The 19,344-nt window shown below is 45.7% G+C and overlaps 1 protein-coding gene across 6 annotated transcripts in view; it reads right to left on the reverse strand.

Moving 5' to 3' along the window:
- Window positions 1-19,344, reverse strand: part of CDADC1 (cytidine and dCMP deaminase domain containing 1) — a 671,523-nt gene that overhangs the window by 126,322 nt on the left and 525,857 nt on the right. The window lies entirely within an intron of this gene.

Genomic DNA, 19,344 nt, shown 5'->3' on the forward strand with positions numbered 1-19,344 from the left:
AATATATGGTCCCAATGAAAATCTAGACCACATTACTGTAAGCTCCTTCCAGTTTTTGGAGCCTTCGCAGAAGGGAACCTAATAAATCGGTGGAGATTTTATTGCGTGAAGGATCCGCTGATCAATAAAACCCTACTTTATCTCCAGGAGACAGCAGAAACTGGATGATGTTGGGCAAGTTACTTAGGGACTTTTCTCTGATTGAAACTTGTACGTTCTTTCACCAAACAAATAGGGAATACACTTTGTTTTTGGCTGTTCATAGAGGGTTCTCCAGTTTGGAAATGTTTTTATTCGCCTAAACACTAATCCCTAAATCGCTATAAATCTCTATGGGGACTAAGGTTTCTTCTGACCACACCTCTGGCAATTGACTCTTGAGCTGGGTGGCTTCCCTCGCCTCCATTTTAGACCCTGGCAATTCAATGAACTCTTCTTACAGGACCCAGTCATGGTTCAAAATATAAAGGAATCCTTGGAGAATTACTTTAAAGATAACTCTGATAATATTGGTCAGAGAATCCTCTGGGACGCTGGGAAGGCAGTACTAAGGGGAGAGATATGTCAGAAACTCACGGCCTGCATTACGCCCACATGGTAAAGGCAGGGTGGTTGCAGGGATTGTGGGTGGAACGTTTCTGAGTCGCTGCCACCTTTGTCCCCATTGCAGATGTACTTGGTGTAGGGGTACAAGGTGTGCAGGACTCAGAAAACCAGGAAGACTACGCTTCCCAGCAGCCCCGGGCTTGAAACTGCAGTTCCAGCAGCCCAGGAAACGCCCAGGACAACGCCCGACACAACGCGCATGCGCGAAGAAGCTACCGCGCATGCGCGATCCCAGAAAGCTTGTCCGTGCTCGACTCAGCTGCCGAGAGGACGCATCTCACGGAGCTCCAGCGAAGCTTCTCGCGGGGCCGCCCTCGCCACTGGACACACCCTCAGGCCCCGCGATGTCAAAGATAAGTACCCTGCCTGCTTTTTAAAGTTAACCAGAGGGAAGTGTGCACTGGAAAGAGACTCCGCTTACCAGTGACTTTTGATGAAACTTACTCTGCGGGGGAGATACGCGAAAGTTCGCAAACTAACTAACCCACTAAACTTGCATGTGACATGCATTCGCCAGTTGCGGGTGCAAAACGTAGCAGTATACTCGCCTGTTGCGGGTCATTCTATGCTGTATTCGCAGTAGCGAGCACTTGTGAAAAGCCACAAGGCGTGAAAGGGCAAAGCTAATTTTCTCCCTTTTTGTCAGGAGTGAGCCGCTATCGACAACGACCAGATCGTTTCGCAACGCACAGTCTGCGGAGCCGGCGGGCGGAAGAAGCACACTGGAACACTCAGAACACTAGAGCTAAGTGCATTATGTGTCAGAATATATGTTTTACTTGTGGTGTTCCGTAACAAGGGGCAGACGTTATTTGCATATTGAAGCCCGATAGACTATTGTGTTTACAGAAAATCCGAAAACTGGGGCAAACTTGTGAATGTGGTGAACAAGTGCTGGGTTCCAGTTTGAGGGTAAAGCATGCATGTGGTAAGAATGCATGACTGAATGAATGCCCAAGGAGTTACAAAGGCAACTACAAAGAGAAGGTAGTGCAGGCTCAGAAGGTCAGAGTCTGGGAACAACTCAACCGTAAAAACCCCTCCCTATCCATAACAGCTCCCTAACCCTCAATCCGGTTATCCTACCATCCCGAAACCCATCCAATCCGTGGACCCTAACCCTCTTTCCCCGTGGGGGTCGCGGTGACCTGTGCTTCAGCTAATCCAGGCGCCAAGACCGTCAAGGGGAGGTAGGAGTTCTTGCTACTTCCGCGTTGGGACAGACTTCGCCTTGACAAGATATAGCAGCTCTAACTAAAGCCCGCAAGCAGCACAGAGAATCCCTAGAATGGAAGGTCAAAAGATTTGAGATTAGCCATAAACAGAAAAGCTCAATCAAATCCCTAAGAGAACTCTAAATAACGAGAAATATTCTGGAGGCCCATTTGGCATGAAAGGCAGCCCAATCACTTTTAAACACTAAATAATTTTATTACACCAGGGGCAACACAGCTAAACTGATTTTGGCTGCCAGGCTGAGGAACTGCTCCTCCAGAAATGTCATCAGTGGTCTTAAAAACTATTCCTATGCACTGATTATGTCAGAGGAAGGGAAACGAGAGATTTTGGGAAACTACTCCTCTGTACTCTTGTCAGAAGTCCTGACAGACGTCAGGGAAATAGACTATTTTGCCCCACCGGACATCCCTACAGTAACAAAGGAAGATAGGGAACCTTTAGAAAGCCCAATAACAGCACAGGGAATAGAAGAGACCAATATGAAACTCCCTGCCGTGAAAAATCGAGGCCCAGATGGCTTGCCGGGCTCCATCTACAGGGCATATAAAGTTATCCCAAATCCTAAACTCCTACAGCTTTTCAACTTGTTTGTAACTTCAAGGGTTGTGATCCGTTCCATGACAGAATCCAACACAACCTTGCTCCTAAAACCGGGCAAGGATCCCAGGGAATGCACATCCTACCATCCAATTTCACTTTTGAACAGTAATGCTAAAGTTGTTGATAACATTCTGTATAATAGACTAATGGAAGTCCTCCCTGCATTGAGAGATGCAGATCAAACAGGTTTCATAAGAGGAAGACGCACACATGATAATATAAGGTATGCAGCAATATAATACAGCATGTTCCACAATCGGATCTGAAAGTCATACTTTGGGCACTATACACTAACAAAATCTTCTATAGCATCAATTTGGCCTACCTGCTTAAATTAATGGGTACATTTGGATTTGTCCCCAAAACTAACAATCGGCCTCATTAAAAGTCAGCTGTTCCGGTAATAAAGTGCTGGTATTAATGTATACCAGCACTTTACCGGACCAGTGACTACAGGTTTGCTGGTGGGGCACCTGTGTTACCTCCAGCTGAGAGCTGGAGGTAAGGCAGATGCCTTACCGGCAACAAAATCTGTCATTGCCAGGTATTGCCAGTGCCGGTAACGACGTCCTATGGGACTCCATAAATGGGGATTAACACCGTCACTCCAGCACACGAAATTCGGCTGCAATACCGCCGGACCGAGATCCGGAAACGGTAAGGACATTTGCTGGTATCCTGGCGAATCTACCGCCAGGATACCGGCAACCTTATAATGAGGTCAATAGCAAACTTACTGAAGCTATTAGAATAAGACGAGCTACACGACAGGGTTGCCCCTTTCCCCTCTCTTATTTTTGCCATTGCCATGGAGCCGTTTGCTCACTCAATTAGGGCAAATGCAAAGATTGAAGGGATCTCAGCTTTTGGGACCACATGCAGACGATCTCCTGGTATTTTTAGTGAACCCGGGAGGTTCCCTACCAGAATCGTCATTAAGGATGAAGCAATTCAGTGATAACTCCAGCTTTAAAATAGACCCTCAAATCAAAAATCTAAAGGGTTAAACATAACAGAGTCAAGGGACACAATAGAACAATTGTGGACACTAACACAATAGGCTTGGTCTGAACATCCAATCCAATACTATATATTTTACCTCTCGTTATGATTCCCTATATCGAGTCAATATCCCAGAATTATGGAAAAAAGCCTAGGCACAACTAACTAGATGGGACATTCAAGAGATCACATGGCTAGGTCATGTCACTGCAGTTAAAATTACCCTTATTCCCAAACTTGTATGTGTATTCAGGACCCTACCCATTCAAATATTGTACAAAATGCTTAATTGCCTTCAAGGGGCAATTTTTAAGTTTATATGGGTAGGAAAAATTACCAAGAGTATCCCGTAAAATACTGATGAAAAGCTCTTTTCTAGGTGGACTGGACCCCCTGTGTTAATCATAACTGATTGGAGCACAAACGAGTAATTTCAGCATGGACGAGGCACTGAAATGGGGATAGATCAGCCGCCATGGAGCTGGGAGCATCCAAATTCCCACTCTTTCAACTTCCCTTTTTACCCCAGTGGTCGCAGGACCTGCAAGAGTCTCTTCTATCAACTACAAGTTGCACTTTAAGCTACTGGGAAAGAGCCTGCAAACTCTTGGGAATAAAACAGGGCCTAAGCCGACTTACCCCTTTCACACGCAACCCAGAATTTACAACGGATATGGAGGAAGCAGCATGCTGCGAATGAGAGGATCATGGCCACCTAAGGTTAATTATATCAAGGAAATTCCACCTAAACATTAATTGAATGCAAAGGGAAATGTAATCTCCTCGAAACTGAAAGGTTCCATTACACCCTATTATGCCATTGGCTAACCAGCAGGGAAGTGCTATACATTTTTTGAATTGGTAGATCCAGAGGATATGCTCCTGTATATGACCGTGTGGGAAAAGGGACTTAGAATTTAGCATCCCAGCAGAATATTGTTCACATATATATTGTCACATATATAGGAACAGGCCAAAGGAAGCTCTAAACGATTAAAGAATGTGTCTATAAGATCTGTCTCCAATGGCACATTACCCCAAATAAATTGAATAGGATCTCCCCCCCAAATCTGTGAGCTCTGCTGTAGAGGGTGTGGACTAGTTGGCACCATGAGACATTTGTGGTAGGGTTGTCCAACTATTGAAACTTACTGGAAGGAAATGCCGGTGCAAATTAAGAACACGGTAGGCACCACTATCCCATGGGACCCTTTAATCATAATACTGGGAGAGTCCGACACAGATGGTAGCTATCCAATGTTGGGCGACAGCAATGTTAATTACTCATTCGATCTCAGAAGACTGAATAAAGTTAGCACAATTTTAGAAAAGCCCAGAGAGTCGCAATATCACCACATGGTGGGAGAGAATCTGGGGAATTTTTGCAAGATCTCATCTAAGTTCATGCAAATATGGGATCCATTTATCCAATAAGTTAAGGACACAGAGCAAATATTTGGGAGACCTCAATTGTTGAAGCATGTATCTTTGATATAGCTATGAACTCCATTGATTAATAAACCGTTATCATAGGTCATCAAAACCACTGAAGAACAGAAATTAGAATTGTTGGATTACAAAATGGATTACTAAAATTATGCCTCACACCCTATACCTTAACTGTAGATATTCCATGTAACTATTTAATCAACGGTCAATCCTTTGTCCCTGTAATTCTAAACATATCTGTTTTAATGTACTATAATGAACTTGTTAATGTTTGCTTTAACTGTAATATTCTTTTAATTGAAAAATGTGAAAATAAAGCATGAAAAAAATGCATTTCTGTTATCAAATCACTGGGCACAAACAAAACCTCAGATTACATAACAATTTCAACATCCTAATACACACATATAAACATACAATTCATATATGATAACAATAGATCTCCAGATTATTCTAACAATTACCAATTCAACATTTTAGCAAGTTATAACTGATCACCACAAACCCCAGGTAACCACTTATCCCTTTCCCTCAGTTGGATAATTAAAAAATATATATGTAGTTCCTCCAAAGACTTCCAAAAATGTAAAACTGCAGTAACCATCCTGATTAGTGTCCCCAGAAACAAACGATTCCAAAATGCATCCCCTATCATTATTCTGTATTCGCCTATAAAGCGGTCAAAAACTAACCATCTCAGAGAACCTATGTTATCACAGTCAACATACAAGTGCCACAGAGTCTCCATACTTCCATCCCTTTCACAAATTCTGCATGGGGAATTTTTGCTCTTCCACCCAATCTGTCCCAGGTAGGTAGCAAATTTAATTTAAAAAAAGCATAAAATGCCTTGCCATTCCTTACTGGGACCTCTTCTGCAATAGGACTGAGCTTGTTTGAAGGCAACAACAGGTTTGGCAGAACAAGTCAAAGTCCACAGCGCTTGCACACTGAAGAAATTAGGGAAGCACTAAAGCTGCAGGTGGCTGAGGGGTGTGGGAGCACTGCCAGATGCCACCCACAGTTAAGAACCTAAATGAACACGGACAGTTCTCAGTCTCAATGCGCTGAACAGTGCAATAGTGACAGGTGTTCCAAGTAATTCAAAGAAGGAGGGATTTCTCATGAGTCCAATGAGTTTAATAACGAAGTAGCCTGACACGTGTTTTGAGTCATCACCGACTCTTCCTCTGAGGCTGAAAGTTTCAAGAGCTAGCCTAACCAATTAAGTATATCGTGGCCAGTGCCAGATGCACTCTCTCACTGCTTTGCAATTGCGGAACTCTGTGCAATGCTGCTGAACTGAATTAAATGAAAGTAAGCCCAGGCTTACTTTAATTTCTTTCAGTTCAGTAGCATTGCCACGATATACTTAATTGGTTAGGCTAGCTCTTGAAACTTTCAGCCTCAGATGAAGAGTCGGTGATGACTCGAAACACGTGTCAGGCTACTTCGTTATTAAACTCATTGGACTCATGAGAAATCCCTCCTTTGAATTACTTGGAACACCTGTCGCTATTGCACTGTTCAGCGCAGTGAGACTGAACTGTCTGTGTTCATTTTTGTTTGAAGGCAAGGCACATAGTGGCTAGATATGAGAGTGATTGAGTACTTACAAATGTAAATAATCCCTTTCTATTTCCCACACCTCTATTTTATGGAAGCGATTCCAATGCCACTTCCAGTGTTTCTAACAAATTCTCTGCATTTAACTTAAGAGTTCTACCAGACTTCCACTTCCCCTGTTGCATGATGACTAAGTGCCCCCCACCCCCCAAATGGTGGAATAATCTGTTAGGGCATACATTATTTTTTCGCAAAAAGTATAAGCCTTCTTTTCATTATATGTATCCTTAAGGATGATAGTGCCAGGTCTTCTTTTATTGCTTGCATAGGGATACATACAAGTAAGCCCTAAAGATATCTTAATATAATGCCTTCTAACCCATCAATCCCTTTTCAGTCAATCCCGAAGTTGATTTCCAGCCCATAAATCAACACAGGAACACTGTTTGACTGTTATAGTTCTATCATGGGCAGCCATGAATACTTTCCCCTCATTCTATCAAAATGTTTGACTTTGAAAAGGATAGGCAAAACTTTCTGTTTTAGGCTTTGAAGCAAATTACATTTGCCTAGACTTTTAGAAATAGTGAAACCAAGTATTTGAACTCTTTCACCACCTCCACAGACTCCACTCCGAGGCCCCACCTATACTTTTTCAATTTGAACCCTTTCTCATGGATAACCATAATCTTGGTTTTTTCTTCATTCAAAATGAGGGTGTTCTGCGCATATCTGTGTATAGACTTGAGGCTCTGCTGTAGCCCAATAGGTGTCTTGTCCAGTAGAGTAAGGTCATCAGCATAAGCCATCCATCTAACCCTCAGTCCGCCTAACCTAGACGGGAAATTTAAAGTCTGATCGATTACTCTTGCATAATCCGACAGATAATGATTAAACGGGAACAGAGACAGGACACACCACTGTTTTACTCCTCTGGTTAATAGAATGTTTCTAGATAACCATCCCTCCTCATTTAATCAAACCCTGACCCCTTTCTCCTCATATAGCATAGTGACTATAGCTAAAAACTCCTCTGTAATGCTTAGGAACTAGAGTTTCTTCCAGAATTTCCTTTTATCGTCTGTTTCAAAAGCAGATTTAAACGTTCAAGAAAGCAATGTATAGTGGACTCCTATTACCATTACCCTGTTGTTCTATAGGCATTTTAGAATGAACCCTCATACCTGGGTACCAACACCTTTCCTGACCCCAGTTTGGAAAATACTCTGTTTTTTCTTATTAGCCCAGAAATCTAATCTTTGCAAAATGCAACAATCTTTCCCACTGTACCCAACAGCAATATGGGCCTATGATTATTAATGTCCATTCCGGGTCTTTTCCTATACATGAGGACCAGCATACTTTGGCACCAGGGGACTGGAATGCTATGCTTGAATAAACATTTTTTCTTTTAACATGTTTTTATTGATTTTCACATATCAACTCATAACAAACAGAAATTCCCCCCCGCACCCCGACTCCTCCCTCCCTACTTTCGGGCAGGCATAGTTCTCTTTCATGGCTACATTATGCATGGAAGATGTCTGTTACTTTAATATTGTGTGGGCACCATTGTTCCATAGAGTCTGATCGGAGCTACTCTACAACACCTCTGCACTCGTCCTCAAACCTGTCTCTCGTTCCTTGGATTGTGTGAGTGACTTTTTCCATCGCCAATTGTGCCCATATTTTTTGTAGCCACGTAAATGTCAGAGGGGTGTCTTTCTTTTTCTTTTTCCAACTTTGTGCTATTGTAGACCATTCCGCTATAAGTAGACCCATGAAGGATCTCCATTGGGCTTTTTTGTACTTCCTCGCCCTTTCATCCCTCATCCCGCACATCCACACCCCATCTCCCAGTTGACCCACATCCCGAAACATTTTCCCCATCTCTCCCTTCACCTCCTCCCAGAACGGCACAATCTCTTTACAGGTCCACCAAATATGCTTCCATGTTCCCTCTTCTCCACATTGCCTCCAGCATCTGTTTGACGTGTTGGGGAACATTGAGTGTAGCCTCTCCGGGGTGTAGTGCCATTGCGTAACAACTTTGATCCACATTTCTCTTGTCTGGGCTGATCTAGTCATCTTGGGGATCAGCGACCATAAATCCACCCATTGATCTCTTGTAGGTTCCTCCCCCAAAGTTCTACTCCATTTAACCATGTAAGCCCACTTAACCTCTTCCTCTTGAGTGTTTATGAAGGAGTATAAAGTCGACACCCAGTTCTTTGCACCTGTGTTGGTTATAACGTAGTTCTCAAACGGAGTGAGGACTCTAGTGGCTGCCCTAGTAATTTCCAGTGTTTTTAGCCAATGCTTAAGTTGCTCATATCTATATTTGTCTCGTTTGGAGAGTGCTTCACAAGGGAGGCACAATTCGGGAGGTCTAATTTCGTCATCGATGAACATTTCTCCAATTTCTGTTATTCCTGCCTCCTCCCATTTTTCATACGCCCCCTGCTCCATACCCGGTGGGAATTGCGGGTTTCGCCATAAGGGGGTGAATAGGCCTAGGGTGGTGGTCATTATACCTCTCCGTGTCTGACTGTCCCACGCTTACATTGTTGTTCTCAGTATTTCACTAATCCCTATGTTGGGATATCTATTTTGTTCCTGCTTCCAGAGAAGCTCCACCAGTGGGGTTCTTGCAAACGCCCTGTCTTGCTTAGCCCAAATCTGTTGCGGGTTATCGCCCAGCCATTCCCGGAGTACTTTTAGCTGCGCTGCTTGGAAGTATCTCTGAAAGTGGGGTAGTGCCAGTCCACCCTCCTTGGTTGGAGCGGTTAGGATCGCTCTGGCTAGTCTAGGGGTTTTCCCTTTCCAGATATAGGAAGAGATCGCTTTCGCTAATGACTTGAAAAAGGTTCTGGGGACACCCACCGGAATAGCCTGAAAGAGGTAGAGAAGTTTAGGGAGAATGGTCATCTTAACCGATTGAATTCTGCCCCACCAGGAAATCATCAACAGATTCCACCTTTCCAGATCTCTACGAATACTTGCAAGGATGTGCGGATAGTTCTTCCCATATAGTTGCCCCACCTTACTAGTTAGAGTAATTCCAGATATTTGATGCCGTCCCTTGCAATTCTAATGCCCATTGTTTTTGCTTCCCTCTCTATTTGGTCCCGGTCCCCCGCAGTATTAAGATATCTGACATGCTCCTATTAATTTATAGACCTGAGATGGCCCCAAATTCCTCCAGCGCGCCCACTACCCCTGCCAGGGATCTGTCCGGGTCTTCTAATGCAATTAATATATCATCTGCGTACGCCATCGCCTTGTGTTGCAGCCCTGCCATGTCAATCCCTTTAATGTGCGTGGATTCTCTAATCTTCATAAGTAGGGGTTCTAGAAAGATTGCATACAGAAGTGGGGAAAGCGGGCAGCCTTGTTTTGTCCCTCTTGTTATTATTACCCTTTCTGTTACTTCCCCGTTAACGGCCACTCTGCTACTCGGGGAGTTGTAGTTCGCTTTAATTCTCGCTATAAATTGCTCCCTAAACCCCATGTATTCCAAAGTTCTAAACAGCATGGACCATTCAACCCGGTCAAAAGCTTTCTCAGCGTCTACTGCAAGCAAAATCGCCGGGGTATGCGTTATGCCTATTTTCTCCACTAAGTGGATGATCCTCCTAATGTTGTCATGGGTTTGTCTACCCGGGATAAATCCTGATTGATCTAAGTTTATTCATTTTGGAAGTAGCGGGGAAATTCTTGCCGCCAAGATCTTGGTATACATTTTGGCGTCTATATTTATGAGGGAGATTGGTCTATAAGATGCGGGGAGAGCCGGGTCCTTCCCTGGTTTGTGAAAAACTAGAACCTTCGCTTCATTCATTGTGGTTGTAATGTTTCCGCTGTCTTTAAATGAATTTAGAAGCTTAGTTAGAGCCGGGGTCTGTATGTCCACATATTTTTTGTAAAAAGGGGCTGTGAAGCCATCTGGGCCCGGGACTTTATTTGTCGGGAGATCTTTTATTGCCTTTCTAACTTCCTCCTCTCTTATTGGATCTTCTAGGGCCAGTTTGTCTTCTTCTGAAATTTGTGTGAAGTGAAGGGTTCTAAGATATCTGTCCTGAGCCTCCTCATCCGGGTGGTCTGTGGAGTATAAATTTTGGTAGTATTTCCTAAACGCCTCCCCTATATCCTGCGTACTAGTCAGCTGCCCCCCTGTCCCATCGCTGATATTCTTAATTGTTGTATCTTTCTGTTTCGCTCGGAGTTGCCTCGCCGGTAGCCTGTCTGCCTTATTTGCTTTTAGGTAGTATCTTTGTCTTAGAAATAGTAAGATTCGTTCTGCTCCTTTCGTGCAAAGCATCTCTAATTGGCCCTGTGTGTGTTTTAGCTGTTTCTTTAGTACTCTAGTGGGGTGGGCCGATATTTTCTCCTGTAGGTCTGTTATAGTCTTTTCTAGTTCTTTTTCCCACATATGCCTCTGCCTATCCTTCGTAACCTTCAGTGCCATCATCTTCCCCCGGATTACAGCCTTAAAAGCCTCCCAGACTGTACTCATGGATACCTCTCCTGTGTCATTTTGTGTAAAATACTCCAAGATCATTTCCCTTACCGATTCTCTCAAGACCGGGTCCTGTATTATATCCCCTGGTAGCCTCCACCTCCAAAGCCCATTTTTTTGCCCAGGGAAGTTTAGCTCTAGCCATAGGGGGGCATGGTCGGACAAGGCGATAGTCCCCAGTTCCAACCCTTGTATCCTGCTGAGTAACCCCACCGATGCCCAGAAGTAATCTATCCTTGACAAGGAATTGTGGACATGTGAAAAATACGTTTACCCCCTCTGTTCTCCCATCCTCTCCCTCCACACATCATTCAGGGCCATTTGGTCCATCTGTTGTTTTAGGCGTTTAGAGGGTGCCCCTTGACCATGCATACCCCCTGTGCTTCTGTCAAGTTGCGGGTTCCATGCCATGTTAAGGTCTCCCCCCTGGAGCACCTCCCCCTTTGCGAAGGCTTCCAGTTTTCCCACAGCATCTATAAGAAAGCCATCTTGGCCCACATTTGGTGCATAAACTGACGCCAGAGTTGACCGTTGGCCCTCTATCACCACATTTGCGAACACAAACCTTCCTTCTTTGTCTGTGGTTACTTCCTCCAGCATGGCGTCCAGTCCTTCTCTTATCGCTACCAACACCCCGCTCTTTTTTCTGTTGCATTTGCTTGGGCCCAGATTTTATATCCCCTTATGCGTGTTTTGTGTCTGTCCCGCATTCTGATATGGGTTTCCTGAAGTAGGAGAAGATCCCCTCTTTCCCTTTTAAGAAATTTCTCCAATTTTGTCCTCTCTGTGGGGTGATTCATGCCCCTGATGTTAAAAGTTACAATGCATATTTTCCCCATTTTATAGAGTACATGGTGCCTGACCTTGATTCCCTCCTCTTTGCCGCTGCAAATGTTTGCCTGCCCCCCACCCCGACCTATCCCTTTGAACTCATCCCCCCAACTAATACCCATGAACAAAACAACTTGCCCCCGAGTAGGGCAAGGGTTCCTACTGATGCTAGAGCGTTGCGCCCTGAGCTCCCTGCCCTGCTTGTACTCAGGGATATTTTCGTAGGGAATCCTAAACCCCACATTACCTTCCGATCTTACCGGATTCCACGCCGGCTTGGCCCGCCCAGGCCGCCAGGTCTGCCGCATCTGTAGCAATTCTTACTCCTTCACCCACCCCGGTGGGGGCCTTGTCCGTGTCGCCTCCCGTTTGTACTGCCCTCCTCTTTGCTTTATGTTTCAAAGCTTCTTCCTGTGGCCTTCCATTCCCACGGTTGGCCTTTTCTTTTTTATCGTTTCCCAGACCCTAGGTTTCCTCAACAGTTCTCCTCTAGGTTTTGCTTGGTCAAATTCCTCTTTGTCCTCCTGGATTCCCATAATATTGAGGCCTTCCTCCCAGGTGGTCACTCTTCTCTGTTTCCTTTCCCACGTGAAGGTCAGCCCAAAAGGGAAGGTCCATTTGTATCGTATTTGTTTTGCCACCAGAGCCTTAACCAGTGGGGCCATGGCTCTTATTTTTTGCAAAGTCATCAGGGCTAGATCTTGGTATAACTGTATGTCTTGTGCATTCATTCTAATATGGTCCATTTCGCTGGCCCTTCTCAAGATCTCCTCTTTCTGTGGATACGAGGAAAGACCCACCAGTACGTCCCGTGGTCTCTCTCCCGGTGCTCCTGATCTCTTCGGACCGACCCTATGGACCCGGTCAATCCTGATCATGTCCGTCTCAGGTACTTCGAAGATGTCCCTGAACACTTCCTTCACTGCGGTCTTAAGATCTTTATCCAGGACTGTCTCTGCCATGTTTTTAATGCGTATATTGGAGCGTCTGGAGCGGTTCTCCAAGTCCTCACATTGAATTTCCAGATTATGGGTAAGGGTCACCAATCGTTCCTGCGTTTCACTGACCTGCTGCGTTTCTTCTTCGCTGCCCTGTACTGCCCTCTCTAGGATATCTGCTCTCTCCATTTTTGCCAGATCTGTTCTAAAATCTTGCACCACCTGTTTCATGTCATTTTTCATTGTAATAAACTGTTCCTGTACTGTAGTCATGAATTTCTCCTGCAGGTCCTGGAACCAAGCATGCATATCTTCTCTAGAGGGGGCTAGCTGTTGGTGTGTCCGTGTCATTCCCTCCTCCAGTTGGTCCTCATGGGGCTTCCCCCTTGGTTGCGTGCTGTGGTCGGATGACCACATCTATAGGATGTTTGCATCTTGCTTTTGTGCCAGTGGAGTCTGTTGAGAGGCGTTGCTTTTCCCTTTGGCCCTTGACATGGTCTCAATGAGTTCCTGGGCTCCTGAGTTATGCGGGGGGTCACCGCTTCTTGTCAATGCTATATGTAGATTTCCTTCCTCTGCGGGTGCCTTTTCAGATCCTAATGATCTGCGTGTTCAGGAGGGCTTCTTCCTCCGGAGTCCTAGCTTGGGTCGTCTCCCGCTGGTTTCCTCCTTAAGTGGCACACTTCCCTGAGTCTAATCGTGCTGGGGTCTCCCCCTCTCCACACCCCCCCAACCTCAATGTCCAGGGGGTGCTGATCGGGGAAACCAAACACCCGCTGAGCTCTCCTCTGTGCTCCTCAGCACTCCCCGCTCATCTCTCCCCTCAAGTCGGCAGCTTCAACGGTCTCTTATGAAGGCAGGGGGCGGGGCAGTGTGGGGTCACAGGCACCCAACACACGGTTGCAGTCCGCCCCTGTGTCCCACCACCCCTATTCCCCTGTGTATGTTGCTGCGCCACTCCGGTCCCCTCGTTTCGGGGAGGACGGGGGACCTCTCCGGTCTCCTCGTCACAGGGAGTTTCCTCGTTGTGGGGGCGTCGGGGGGACACCTCTGATGGGTGCAACTCACCTCCTCTCCGCGGCCCGATCCGCCACAGCCGCTCCTGATGGTATCAGGGAGGAGGATTGATTCTCCCCGTCCTCCGGCCCCGCTCCTCCTTTCCTCGATGCCCCCGCCGCGGATCGCGCACCACCGGCGAAGGGAGGGGGCTGTCCGTCCCGGCACCTCCGAGCCAGCTCCAGGGGTTCCTTCGGCCTCCCTGCTCTGCTACGAGGGTGGCGGCGGGCATTCAAGCTTCTTCCCGTTGGGGGGATGGGCCGTCCCGCACCCCGTGTCCGCTCGATATATGTAGCGTATTGTGAGCGCGATTGTCTCTCCGGGAGCCCAGGTGGTTTCCGGGAAGAGAACAGATCACTTTCCTCGTCCGAATTGCTGCTTTACTAAGCTTTCTCTGACGGCCCAGGCGGAGCGCGGTTTAAACGCGACCAACTTCGCCGGCGGCTATCTTGTAAAACTCTGAATAAACAATTTTTAAAACAGTACAACTAAGATTTGCAACCAGATATCGGGATTTTGTTTTTATGATCCAAGGTGGTAATCCATCCCCACCCGCTTAGTAGCGGGTGGAGATGGATTATCACTAGAGGTATTAGCGTGGCGGTAATAGGGCAGAAGAGATTGTATCTCTTCTAAGGAAAAAGACAGTACATTGTTGCTCCATTATTACTGTAGCAGATCTTTGAAGTAGTTTTCCCCCTCAAATATTCTACCCATCCCGCTTCCTCTATTTTTTTCCTTTCACTTATTAGTTATCAAAATGTACATATTTACAAATTCCATCCCCTATACTATACCTCAGCTTCCTTATAGGCGTATTCTAATTGACCAGTTTGCAGCGCATGAGGTGCGAGGAGTCGTCCAGGTCGGTCAGTTTCCTAAATAGTCACCCCCCCCTAACTAAATCTTCCTGCCTCTACTCACCGACCGTTCCAACTTATCCAGAACAGCACTGCCAGATTTATCCTTGGCCTCAAGCCCAGGGATCGTATATCTCCTGCTCTGAAATCTCTTCACTGGCAACCCATGGCTGCAAGAATCAACTCCAAGACCTTCAGCATCGTCCACAAGACTTTCTGGGGCCTGGCACTGCTCTACCTCCACCTTTCTCTTCCAAAACATCTTCCTTCTCAAGCCCTACGCTCATACACCTCCAACTCTCTGAGGGTCAGACGCTTCTCCAAGCAGAGAGTTGGGGGCAGATTTATCTCCTCGGCTGGGGCCTCCCTCTGGAACAACCTCCTGGCCTCTCTCAAACTTGAGCAGAACCACTTCTGGTTCCGGAAGCACCTCAAGACCTTCCTGTTTGCTTCCGCTTTCCCTCTTCCTCTTCCCTACTGATGCACCTGACTGCTCTTTGCACTGGTCACCTGGTCACCCTCTGAACCAGGGCCCAGTCTCCTGCATGTCCACTTGCCCTTGCACTGCCTCTGGGCTCCCCAGCACTTAAGGGTCTGTATCTGCAACCCTACAGTCCCTGCTCTCTGCACTTATGAGAAACCCATTGGCTGCACTTGTGAGTTAACTACACTTCCCCCTTCCACTCCCCGCTGGTACTTCTCCCCTTCTCTCTTCCCCGCACTTGCATGATCTAAATGACACAAGGCCTAGTAAAATCGTCATTTTGTCCTCCCTTTATTTCCCGCTCCTTGTCTTGTTGTGCCTAGAAACATTTGTGTACAGGTGCGTTATAAATGCCACATCATTTCATATCATATATCATATCATGGCTGAGCAAGAGTGGTCTGTACATCAACATTCAATTTATGTGCATTTTGATCCAACCATTTAATGCACTTTTTCCCCATTATTCGCCTCCAGTACCCCCTTGCCACACTCGCGTGTTTCATGTTCCCATTCCAGTTTTACTGTTAGCTGTTTATGGTCACTGTCCTCCACATCCGTTACAATCAATTCTTGCACCTCCCCCCACAGAGTAGTGGACACAAAAATATAAATCGAGGGTATATCTTCTTTGGCCATTTGACCAAGTCAAAATCCCAGGAGAATCACCTTTCGTCTCACCATTTTGCATCAGAAAATCCCACGAGTGAAAATAATCTGCCCATAACTGTACATATTTGTCACTTACTTGTTCTTGACTTCTAAAGAACAAACACTGTCCCACATTTTATCAGAAATACAATACCTATCAGGATACCAAGCATTGAAGTCACCAATAATCAGCACATTGAACAAATAACCTGCCCCCTCGAAATCTTAAAATATCAAATTCTCTCTTATAATAGCTGCCTTAACCCTCTTTGGCAGATTATACAAATTAATAATTAGAGTAGCACCCCTAGCCTCCTTAATCCCTACGCCTACATTTTCTATAATCTTGATCGGCAGACAATTTATAGAGAAGTTTAGCAAGTTCTTAATCATAACTAATAGTCCTTCCTCAAGACCTTCCTTTTTGCTTCTGCCTTCGCTCTTCCTCTCCCCTGCTGATCTGACTGCTTCGGCAGTGGGCACTTGGTTACCCTCTGATTTCGGGCCCAGATCCCTGCCCACCCAGCCACACACCTGCACTGTCTCCTGGCAACCCTTGAACTTCGGTCTGTATCTGCTATCCTACAGTCCCCTTCTTGCACTTATTAGACACCCATTGTCTACACATTATTCTTGCACTTACCACCTGTTGGCCGCACTATCTGTCGTTGTTCTATCACGTGTCCAGCACTTTTCACTCCCCCTCTGCCCCTCACACTTTCCTCCTTCCCTCTCCCTGCACTTGCATGTTCTCAATGTCACTGTGCCTAGTAAGATTGTTGTTATGTCCTCCCTTGTTCCCCTTCCTTGCCTAGTCGCGCTCTGAAACATGTGTATGGGCGCAATAAAAAATAAAATATATCATATCCAAAGGCCTACATCTAGGCCCCTGCCGAGCTGGATACAGCATGAAAACATAACTGTCTACATTCGGTACTTCCCTCAACTATACCTCTTGGCAGCAAATAATATCGAAGCACTGGCAACAAGTTGCTAGTTTCTCATTACACAAGAAACTATTAACACCATCAGAATTCCATGATAAAATTGGGAGGGCGTCAGTTTGAAGGATGCCTGCCCACCATCCTTCCCAAACTACTTGGGTCGAGACCCAGGGAGCACTGGGAGCATAGCTGGGAGCCATGACCAGTCCATGACAGCTTCCTCCCTACCCTCTGGTCTCGTTACTTTACGTTGTGCACCATCTTCATTAGGGTTAGAGATTTGTAAACCCAACCTCAGACCGCCCCACATCCCGCTGTTCCGTGTGGAAGATACACACAGGCCTGGATGATGTTACATTCAAACCTGACCTTCATCTTCCAGGAGCGAGGGGTGTACATCACCCCTATATGGGACAGGTAAAACATCAACACCCAAAATCAAGAACACGTCCAATTCAGTGAAAACTCAGTTCCTAAAGTACACAACCACCGAGCCCACACAATGGTCCTCCCCCAGTTACACCCAGTTAATGTCTGATGCCTTTAACACTCCCAATCTTGGAATCTTATTAAATAGTGTATGTATTCTTGATCGATTTAAATTAAGATGGTTTCCAGGTGTGCAAGCAGTCTAGATTACTATTCTTGCATATGAGTCAATCTAGGAGCACATTCACTTTACTTTCATGCCCACTCTCTCCAATTTGGCTAGCTGGCTGCCTGAGGAGCCGTTCAATGCTGATCTTTGGGCTCACTGGTAATGTGGTTACCTTGCAGTCTGAAAGGTTCCCTCCCTGCTTCTCGGCCCTGTGAGGTGGATTTACTGTGGGTTAAACTGTATTGAACACACACAGCTCCTGGCATAGGAACCCTGAGCTATGCAGTAACTCACTCTCAGACAATATATTGTCACAATATCAAACACTCCTCCCTCTTTCCGAGTGCCATGCTGGCAACATATCCTAGAATGTGTTCACAGATCCATAGCAGACTGTCATAGCCTTTTGTTCAGCAACGACATTCACCTTACACAGTGTCTATCTTAGACCAGGCCATAACTGGCCTCCTGAATTGGCAATCGCAAACTAGTTTTCTGTAGTTTGCTCCGTGAAATAACTGAAAAGAATTCCTGGGTCGAAACGCCAAGACGATTCGACTGGATGGCTGCAACACGTCTCAAGCCCATCAAAAAGCCAAACACAAAGTGTTTTTGACTACCTAATGCCCACTACAATGCCTTACATAGACAATCGCCTCATTGCAGTGCTAATCTCTCCAAAGAGATTTATATATCACCAAGATTAGGGTCTACATTTTAGAATGAATGCACACTACCATGGTGTAGGATTCTCACATCTACCCACATAACAGCTAGCAAATCAGGGTGGGCCTGGGAGGCGTTACCTGCCAATTTGATATAACTGGGCTAAGGAACTACAATGTTCAGGACAGTTTGTAAAATAACTTACCTTTGGCATCTATGCCTTTAGGTCATGAAAAACCAGATAATAATGTAAGTAAAGAACATGTTTATCAGATAATCTCAGAATTGGTTTACTAAATTTTCACTATTCTACATCTGCATGACTGGATCATAAGCAGTATGAGAGACCCCACACCTTTTTCCAAATCCCACCAAAAAAGACATTGGGCCTCATTACAAGTTAGCCGGTCCGGATTTAACGGTGCTGGTAAAACCGTAACGGCACCATTTCTGGACCGGCTAACTACGAGTTCTGCGGCCAGTGGTGTTACACCTGCCAGGTCTGATCTGGCGGGTGTAACGCCAACAGCCGCAGACGAACGTGGAAATACCGGCACCATTACCGCATGGTGGCAGTGTTTCCACGGCCCCCATTCCCGTGGAGTCCTAATGGACTCCAAGGGAATGAGGTGTAACGGAATGCCGGCTCTGGAATTACCGGACCACCGGGGCTGTAATGCCCTGGTAATTCTGGCAATTCCAGAGCCGGTAATTCATTCCAAGTACGGCAGCAACCTGCCGTTTCTCCGGCTCGGTTACCGCCAGATTTGGAATCAGGCCCATTATCTCATAAATCAACGCAAGAATTACAAGGAACATATGTAGATTACTTCCCTTAATCTTTAGGTACCAGGGATAACTAGTTTACTTGATTCATTCGGGCTAGCCCACTCCCATGCCTATGGTTGCCAACAACATTCACCTTCTGACACGTACCTATCTTGGACTAGGCCACATTCTGGAGTGCACTTGGCAGTTCTGTAATTATTAATCAGGCCCTTAACTGTGAATAAATAGACACTGACGATATTATAAGCTAACATATCTCAGAGGATTGCTCAAGCATGCACTCAACACCCTCACGCACTTAACACTACTTGATCTTTACCTAAAATTCTTCAAAATTTGCCTTGGAATCACAATGTGTATATAAACCCAAAACATACTTTTCAGTGCCTTACCTCACTGGATGATTGTCCATGTACTAACACACAACCACGTTAATACAAAGCATTTTCCCTGCCTGAATCGCCTCCTGCGTCTGCAACCTACTTCCCTGCTTTCCTTTTCTTTTGCTTCACTTTTTCTATAGTTGCCAGCAGACCAAGGTTTGGC

The sequence above is a fragment of the Ambystoma mexicanum genome, chromosome 7q (assembly GCF_040938575.1).
Source record: "Ambystoma mexicanum isolate Mex_15411 chromosome 7q, UKY_AmexF1_1, whole genome shotgun sequence".
Taxonomy (NCBI): domain Eukaryota; kingdom Metazoa; phylum Chordata; class Amphibia; order Caudata; family Ambystomatidae; genus Ambystoma; species Ambystoma mexicanum.